Below are 9004 nucleotides of genomic sequence, written 5' to 3'. Positions count from 1 at the left end.
TAATCGCGATGATGTAACTCGGGAGTCCACACTTCTCGGTGTGAATAAATAATGTCCAGACTGATGCACGACACCGGAGGCGTCTGGAAACTAATGAGCGAACCAGCTGTACTTGTTTTAACACAAACATCACGCAGTCTACTCTCTGTGTACTCTGGCCTGGAGACAAGTGTGAGAACTGAGGGTCAAATCAAGTCTTACTGAAACTCAAGAGATTCACCGCTGAGCCACAACATTCAGTCACACATGAAGCAATAACACAAATTATCCTGTAACAACAGTGCGTGTAAAAAAAATTAAAAAAAAAAAGTTTTGGGAATTTATAAGAGAACATGATGGATGTGGGTGAAATAAGCAGGTATGAAGACCTGAGTTGGAGGTTGAGAGGCGGATCTGACCGGATCTAATTGGAAACCCGACGATGCTACGTCCCGCCCACCGGTAGCTGTAACCTTGACTGCACCACAGGCCTGTCAATCAAACAGACCCCCCGCTCCCCCTCCCCCAAACAAGTATTTTTGAAGCTTATTTTCTAATGAATGAAGGAGTATTTTCGGATGGACCTCCAGAAAACGAATAAGAAGGAGTGACTGGTGGAAAACATTGATTGACTTCGTATTTGATGAGAGAAGTTGAATGGGAGTCTATGGAGCCGGAGGCTTTTTGGAGTCGACCTCTAGTGGCACTCGGTGGTATTGCAGCTTAAGGCGCTTCTGCATCGGCGTCATTTTTCAGACCTGGAAGCTACGAACACTTTTATAAACAGTCTGTGGTTTTTGCACTGAGTGAGCGTGAGTGTTTTACTGGGCAGTAGGGTGAAGTTGTGACCAAGTGGGCTGTCACCAATTGGCCAGAACTGACCAAAATTTGGAATAACTGGGGCTCGCTCCACGCAGCCCTGTCAATCAAACAGACTTGCTTTTTGAGGCCTGATATCTAAAAAGCAATCGAATTCTTTTCAGATTGGATCAGTAGAAGGGAATTCAGTAAAGGAAAAAAAATTGCATTGACTTCGTATTTCACGAGAGAAGTTGAATGGGAGTTTATGGAGCCGCAGGCTTTTTGGAGCCGACCTCTAGTGGCCGTTGATGGTAATGCACTTTAAGGCACTTTCACATTTCCGACCTGGAAGTCACATCCACTTTTATATGCGGTTGTAACAGCGCATGTGCTTTGTTATTGCTGCCTTTCTGACAGCCATTTCATCTGAGCATGTGCGGCGCACCGTGCTCTTCAGACTGCACTCTGTTCACACATTAAGCAGCTCCACAAAGAGACATGCAGCATTTCATTTTTCTCTTCTGTTTGAGCATTGATTTGTCCAGAAATACTGCTCTCTCTCTCTTCGACTCACAGCTACAAGGCTGAATGAAGCTGCATATGCAATGAGATTAAAAGACATCAATACTTGGCACAAATCCCTAAAATTCATCCATAGGCACAGAAACAAAGAGCTGATGGCTCCCACCGAGTCGTACCTAACCAAATACAAGAGCATCATAATTCATTTTTTTAGACCTCGTGAGGAGACTTTCAGCATTCTTGCCATCCTGTTTCAGAGCGAGAGATTAAGTCAATAACAGACTGTCTGCATCCTTGCGTGAGGCGAATGCAGATTATTTTCTCAAAAGGTCACGCAGGTGAGTCCTGTGATGGTGTCCTCGTTTGACTTCTGTGATGTTAAGAAAGGCTAGTCGAAGCTTTAAAAGAGCCTGTTTGCCGTCGTGCCAGCAATCACGTTGACGCATCACCCTCGAGTGTAAATATTGCAATTATATGCAACAAGCTACCATCTAAATAAAATGTGTGAATATAAATGTATTTATATTGTGGGGGGGCGATTCGCTCTCAAAATATACAACTTTTTTGTTAGCGGGAGCTCCGTTTCCATGGCGACACACGCGGGTATGATTTACAAGTAAAAAAAAAAAAAACAATCAGTCATCTCAGTAGAAGTGGATGTAATTTATGCAATGTTTACCACTGCAGGAAGAAGTCCGGCCCTTAAATTTTTTTTTTATTTTATTTTTTTTTTATTAAAAAAACAGTTAAATAAACCAACGCTAACAATCAGCTAACAAAACTAACAAACTGCTGCTAAAAAAACAGCTAAACCTCAAGTTAACAAACAGATAATAACGCTATCAACCCTCAGAAGGTCCCAGTACAGCTCGGTGTTGACAGTCTGACTCTGGGGGGGGGGATACACGGTTGCACAACCACCGCCGGGCAGTGAAGCTCCGCCCCCTCTTGAAACGTCGAACGTCACTCCGAACACTTCGCGACGGGAACAACCTGAACTTTTTGATCGGCCCTTTCATAACACAAATCGCTCATTAAGTTTGGCTTTTCCCTGGAGTCAGTCGGACGCGAGAGCAGAGACAAGCTTGTTCTGTTGCTTTATCATCAGTCAGCTGGAAACAACAACAACAAAAAAAATAGTGGAAAGCCCACATAACATAGAGTAAACATGAAACAGAAAAAAAAAAATGTGTCAAACGTACAGTTTAATTTGACTGTAGCATTGTAGATTTCCTACCATTGCATCATCTGCTTTTTCAGCAAAGGGATGCCTTCTGGATGTTAACATCTCAGTCAAACACATCAATCAGGACAATAACTATGAAAAGGACTGTAGCTTTAAATTAAAAAACCTTGTTTCTGTGCTGAAAAGCTTTGATTTGAGATATTGTTTATATTCTGCGATCCGTAGCCTCTTGCCCTGTCGCTGATAATGATAATAATAATAATAATAATAATAATGATTGCTCTACATAGGCAGCTCCAACATTTGATATCCTCACCTCGACAGCTTTCTAATGCAAATGCTGTATGAGCCCCGGTAACTGTGTCGGCCTTTGTCAAAATTCATTCGGAGTGCCAGTGTAATCCTGCTATTTCAAAAGCATGTAATTTCTCCCTTCCCATTAGCGTGTTCTCTTAATGTGCTCTTCCTCACATATTTACTTAATCGTACTGCTGCAGCACTTTAATGCGCAGGATATATAGACACACTTGATAATAAGTAAATTCAATTACACCGGAGCTCAAAGACAGTACGGCATTAAAGGAAAGCGATTTTAAAGGGAGAGCCATGAATCATAAAGTGTAATACAAAGTGCTTCATAAAGAAACAAGTGTTTATTACGACGCTGTGTCTGAATCTGTCGACGTGTGCTCACGTTTGTGCCAATAATTGTGAATATATATGAACGTGACCGTAAGAACGGAACATAAACGTCTTTTTATCGTAAATAAAAACTGCATTTGGCATCAAGAGCTGCAAAAACGGACACTCCATAATTCAACTTTTTTTGCAAATGTGCGATGACAGGTATTTAGTAACGGTTTTCTTTTCCCTGATCTACGGCCTCACACCGGCTCACTGATAAAACAACAACTAACCGAACATGAACTTACAGCAAGCAATCGAGACTCCGTCACTACAGTGTTTCTTCTGCCAGGTGGTATTTCAGCAACATAACAAGGTGAGCTGATGCAACATGGCGGCGTGAGCCTGGGAGCCCAAACCCAGGGCAAACCCCCCGCCCACATATACACATTTATGTTTTTTTTTTTTTGATACATTCAAAAATCTCAGTGCACTCGCAAGCCTGAACACACACCTGCAGAAACTTCACACATCCACAACTCTGACATCAGATTTACACATTATTGTGTGTGTTTACAAATCTGAGGACACACACACACACACACACACACACACACACACACACACACACACACACACACACACACTGATCAAGACACTCCTAATCTTCACAACTCTTTACACACAATTTTAAATTATACTGCTTTAATACGATCTCCATCATGAACGAGCTTTTATGTTTCATTGTGATATTCAAATGCATCTTACCTTGCGTTTAGTTTCTGCTGTTCTTCTTAACTTTTAAATGCTTTTGTAAATCCAAAAGTTACTTTTGATTCTTTAAAACCAGCCTTTTTTTTATTTTGTGAAACCAACTTTCCTTTTAAAGCTGCACTGAGGTAAACGATGGACCGAATGACTACATGTAAAATAATAACCCAGCTTTTTTTTTTTTTAATCACCTCGCAATTTTCCGTCACTTTATTGCATTGTGGGGTCTTTTAGCTCATTGTTTTTTTTTTTTTTTTTTTTTTTTTTTTTTTCTGTCCACAAACTTTGCTCTAATTATCCTCATTTTCAGCAGCAGGCAGCTGGTTTCTGTTAAAAAAAAAAATCGGTAATAAATCCCGCGTCCGCTCCCCTCCCAGCACCGAACAGCAGACGGACACGGTTAGAAACCAGCGAGTGAACATTTATGGAGCATTGAGCCGCTAAGGACTCATTTTATTGTGAGATATTTGTTCTCAGGAGTTGGTGGACAGAAACAACGCTGATGTTTCTCTCTGTGTGTGATGGTTCTGATATGACTTTGATTATTTTTTTTGCAAATGCGTCACAACAACGTCGTTGCAGAGGGCGACATTAAAGTCGATGAGGTGTTCGCAGCTTGAAGCAACAAAGTGGTCCAAAATAAATAAATAAAAAAATCAATCATTACAGCTTTAACGTCTCTTTTTTTGTGTGCAACATAAACGTACTAAACAACCTAAATGATGCGTGAAAGGAGGCATAACCTGGGAAAAAGTGCTTTTCCATCTGCTGTTTTAACATTTAAAATTGGATAAAAACGGCATGTTTCTTAAGGTTTTCAACTCGTTCAGTGAACTTTTTCCTCACGCGGGGAGCATTTTTGTTTCTTGACATCACGGAACTCTTGCAACAGACACCGAACAAATCCCCCCGAGTACTTTTCGCAAATATTAAAATACATTGGAAAGTCCAGTTTTTCTGAGATGATGGATGTCTCTGCTGGGGAGATGCGGAGGTAAAGAGGTGGCTTCACGGCACCGGAGGAGCTCTTCATTACGCGGGCCATCTGTGCACTGATTTATATATAGAAACGTCTGACACCGAGTCAGCTGCTGCCATTTTTCAGACTCATATTCACCACTTAATGAGTCACGCCTCTTAACTTTCCCGACTTTCACATTAACCTCACCAACAACAACGACAAAAAAAAACACAAAAAAATCGACCTCAGCATGAGGGATTTCTTCTGAAGTTTGTAACTGACGTGACTTCCTGTGGAAACGTTTCCACGCACACGCACACACATGCACACACATGCACACACACTTCATTTCCTTTTGCTCTCGTCGCCTGTGTGTGCGTGCGTGCAATGCAAACGACCAGTTAAGTCTCCTAGTTAAAAAGATACAAATCAGTGTAATTGAGAGCAGATGGCGTGGAAGTGTGTGTGTGTGTGTGTGTGTGTGTGGACTGCATTACAGGACATTTGTACCTGAATGAGGCCTGTGTTACGAGGTGAAGTGGGCACTCCAACGGAGCCAGCTGGTGGCTGATAATAAGGCAGCTTGAACTGTTCCTAGCTGTGTGTTTTGAGTAGAGCCGCACAGGTGGAGGGGAAAAAAAAAAAAAAAAAAAAAAATGCCCGAGAGCGTCTGCGAAATAATGACAAATGACATTCAGGCATCAACCCCCTCCCTCCCCACCCCCTCCGTCGTTGACATTAAAACCCTGCCGGTGAAGCAACACATAGAGTCAACAGGATAAAACTAGATGCCCCGTCTCCCGGCGCTCTGGATGCTGACTGTATTTGGACACCGCCATGAATGCAAAGCAATAAAACACTCGGCGAGCTCCATGACCGTTACCGTACTCCGCCAGCCGTGGACAAAGCTGAAAGTCAAATGAGGCGAACTGCCTCGTTAATGAGCTTTGCAATTCAATATTCTGCGTCTCCCTCCGCGTGTGCCGCCCTTCATCTCGGTCCCGTAGGCTTCCTCTTCCTCTTCATGTGAAATCGCCTACTGCAGAACGCACATCGGGGAATTTAGCAATTAAAACCCCCGTTTGTTTGGACATGCAATCGTACTTTCAGCCTTAAAGGGAAATGACTTTCTTTTTTCTAATAAGCTTGATTTAAAAAAAAAAAAAAAATTAAATTTTTTACATGACTTGTTTCTCTGAGTCTGATAGAAAGTAAACGGAGAAACGTTGACCGACCGCGCGGATCACTACACCTGGAGAGGAGCTGCGAATGATGATTTTCAGAGACGTACGCCCGTGTGCTATTTTTTTTTACTGCGGTTTCACTCTCTTCGGAAGGAATTCAAAATGCAGTTTCATGCTGCTGTGAGTCATTTTTCCTGAATTGTCGACTTGATTTAGTTGAACCCGGAAGAAACCGGCGGAAGAACCGAATCAACCCGCACAGCAAAAACACCAAAAACTGTTATTGTGCTCGTGTGAAACGTGGTTTTGGGAGATTTTTTTTTTTGGTGTGAAGCCCATATATATATTCCCATGTGTCAACTTTATCACGTTTTCCACGTGTTATCATATGTTGTTTCATGTGGTAAACATGTGTCATACATTTGGAAAACATGGGAAACTGAAATGAAAGAGGAGACGAGACGAATGGAAGCCGAAAGGCTTCAAGACCGTCTGGAAAGACGACGAACCTTCCCGATTTACCTGTCTGTGATGTGAGATCATATGAAGAAAAAGGCTCTAAGGTACGACACGTTAAACTGGGGACTGATGAGAAAATCAAAGCAAAAACACCACTATAAATGTTCTCCTATTTCAACCGCGTTGCGACGAAGCGAGCGTCCAGCACCTGATTGTTCTCTTCCTCGTCCTCTCCTCCTCCACTCGGGTTAAAGGAAGGACTTATTTAGCCATAGATAAAAGGATGAGGTAAGACCGGGGATACTTCACAGGGCTCGTCGTGTGATGTGCCGTTTGAAGCGGATGCACACGGACCATTTCAAAGACATCTGGAGACCGAATGGCCAGTAGCACTGCGTTGCCATGGCAGCCAACACGCTTTCACACTATCCTCGCCTGTCTCTCCAAGCAGCCGGCGGTGAGAATATAATCTAATAAGAAGGTTAAAGTAGATCCGGTATCATACCGAGGGGACCGGCGGTGACATTAACACTTACTTACCCCGAAAGGTGACATCTCCGCCCGTCTGTCTGCCATTTTAATAATTCAATTTTGAAAACAGACGTCACGCGGCAGCTATTCTTTTACAAGAAGTTTCAACGGGAAGCGACAGGCTGAGTTTGTGGGCCGTAAACGTACAAGAGAGCAACAATTAATAGTGAAATTTGATTGTCAACTTCCCGTCCTGATGCTCCTTGAGACTGTAGTTAAAAAAAAAAAAAAAGAAGAAAAGAAGCAGAGAATCATGACTTTGTGTGAAAAATGTTTGACCCAGTATAAAACACGGTGCCCTTTTGACATGTTGTGAAGCTCTGGCGAAGGTTCAGAAAGGAAAAGCTTCTCTTTCATGTCGTTCTGCTTTCACTTTTCTCTCTAATCCAAAAAACTTTTCTATCTCAAAGCTGTCGGAGTCGCACCTACACCCAGTTCTGATCTGACCCCGTGGCCTTCCATCTTCTTCTGGTCAACCTTCGAAGCTTGTTTTTTTCGATTATTTTTCTTTTTATTACCGTGATCCTGACATATTATTGCGCAACACGGCACCGTCAGCAGCAGCACGACCTCCAGGAAGGATTGAACTCTTCATCAAACACCTGCTGGCTTCACTCCACCGCCGGCAGCAACATCTGGACTTTGCATGGATGCTGAACTAATATCTTAATAATGTACTGTACATGGTCACGTGCTCAATAATCGTTCATTTGCCAGTTTATGACTTGGGGCCTGACTCTGACAGACAGTCTAAAACGGTCCTGCATTAATTTCAACTTCATGAAGGTTCTTAAGCCATTTTTTTCTTTAACTATTTTGGAGAAGATGCTGATTGAGTCGAAAACGATCTACGCCGTTTTACCCGAGGTTCGTCTGGAAGCTGTGGGTGGAAGAAAGTTTCATAAAGATATACGTTTAGAAACTGTCGTCTGAAGGCGTTTTCGTACGTAAAGGCAGGTAGTAATATTTTCTGTGTTTTTCCGCATTAATACGGCACTTCGTGTGCGCGTTAAAACTCAGGGTTAGCTCGTAACATTGCGCAAGAGTATTTTTATGACCAATATGACTGTTTTTCTCAAACTAAGTGGGGCACTGCTTTGTTTGTGTTTTTTCTTTTTCTTTTGGGATTCTGTCTCGACCCCTTTTTTGGACTAGGTCCCGAGTCCTGTCCCAGAGCTGCCGTGTAGCTGCTGTAGCTCTGAGTTGAAAGAGCTGCAGTCAGTTTCAGTGAGGATGCTTTCCATCAACACTCCTACGGGCCTTCACGATGGACAAACAGCAACAAACAATCACACAAAGACACACAAATGTAAAAAAGTAAAAAAAAAAAAAATACAAAAGAATCCTGCACTTGCACACATCTCATGTTTCTGAGGAAAACTGTTATAAAATGGAGCTCGGTCAGCAGCCCGACACAGACATGTCTTGGCAGGAAATCACAGGCAGCCCATCTGGAGCAGATGTTATTTATGCTTTCCTTTGTTGCCACCTGTCTACGAACGCGTACACAAATTCAAATTTACGTTTTCCCCGACATAAAACAAAAGCCATTATTCATCTGTTATGCGGGTGGGGAGACGGGCGAGAGTCCACCTTAAGCGCCAGATTTTGTTTCAAGGAGACGCTGCTCTTCAAATCGTAATTAACTTGCATCCCCAAAACTCCAGAATGTTGCTCAGGTATTTCCTCATACACTTAAAAAAAAATAAATAAATAAATAAAAGATCACGGTATATGAGAGCCTCCAGCATGGGGAAGACATCCATCAGTGCGATGTTAAAAATGCACTCTGTGATGTGATGAAAAACAGACATCAGGTGTGTTTAAAATGAAGCATCTTCTCCAAGAACACCTTGACTGAAAGAAAACGTTCTTCTTCCTGCACGTATAAGTATGAAGGTATAAAAGAGGGGAAGTGCGGAGATCACGCGGGAGAATACCGTTCGGATCGCGCCACGGGCGGCCGCCCCGAGTACGCCGGAGAGA

Source organism: Brachyistius frenatus, unplaced genomic scaffold (assembly GCF_029030835.1).
Source record: "Brachyistius frenatus isolate BFR_SWC_R1_liver_20210118 unplaced genomic scaffold, ASM2903083v1 Contig_223, whole genome shotgun sequence".
NCBI lineage: Eukaryota > Metazoa > Chordata > Actinopteri > Embiotocidae > Brachyistius > Brachyistius frenatus.
Note: the sequence above shows the minus strand (reverse complement) of the source record.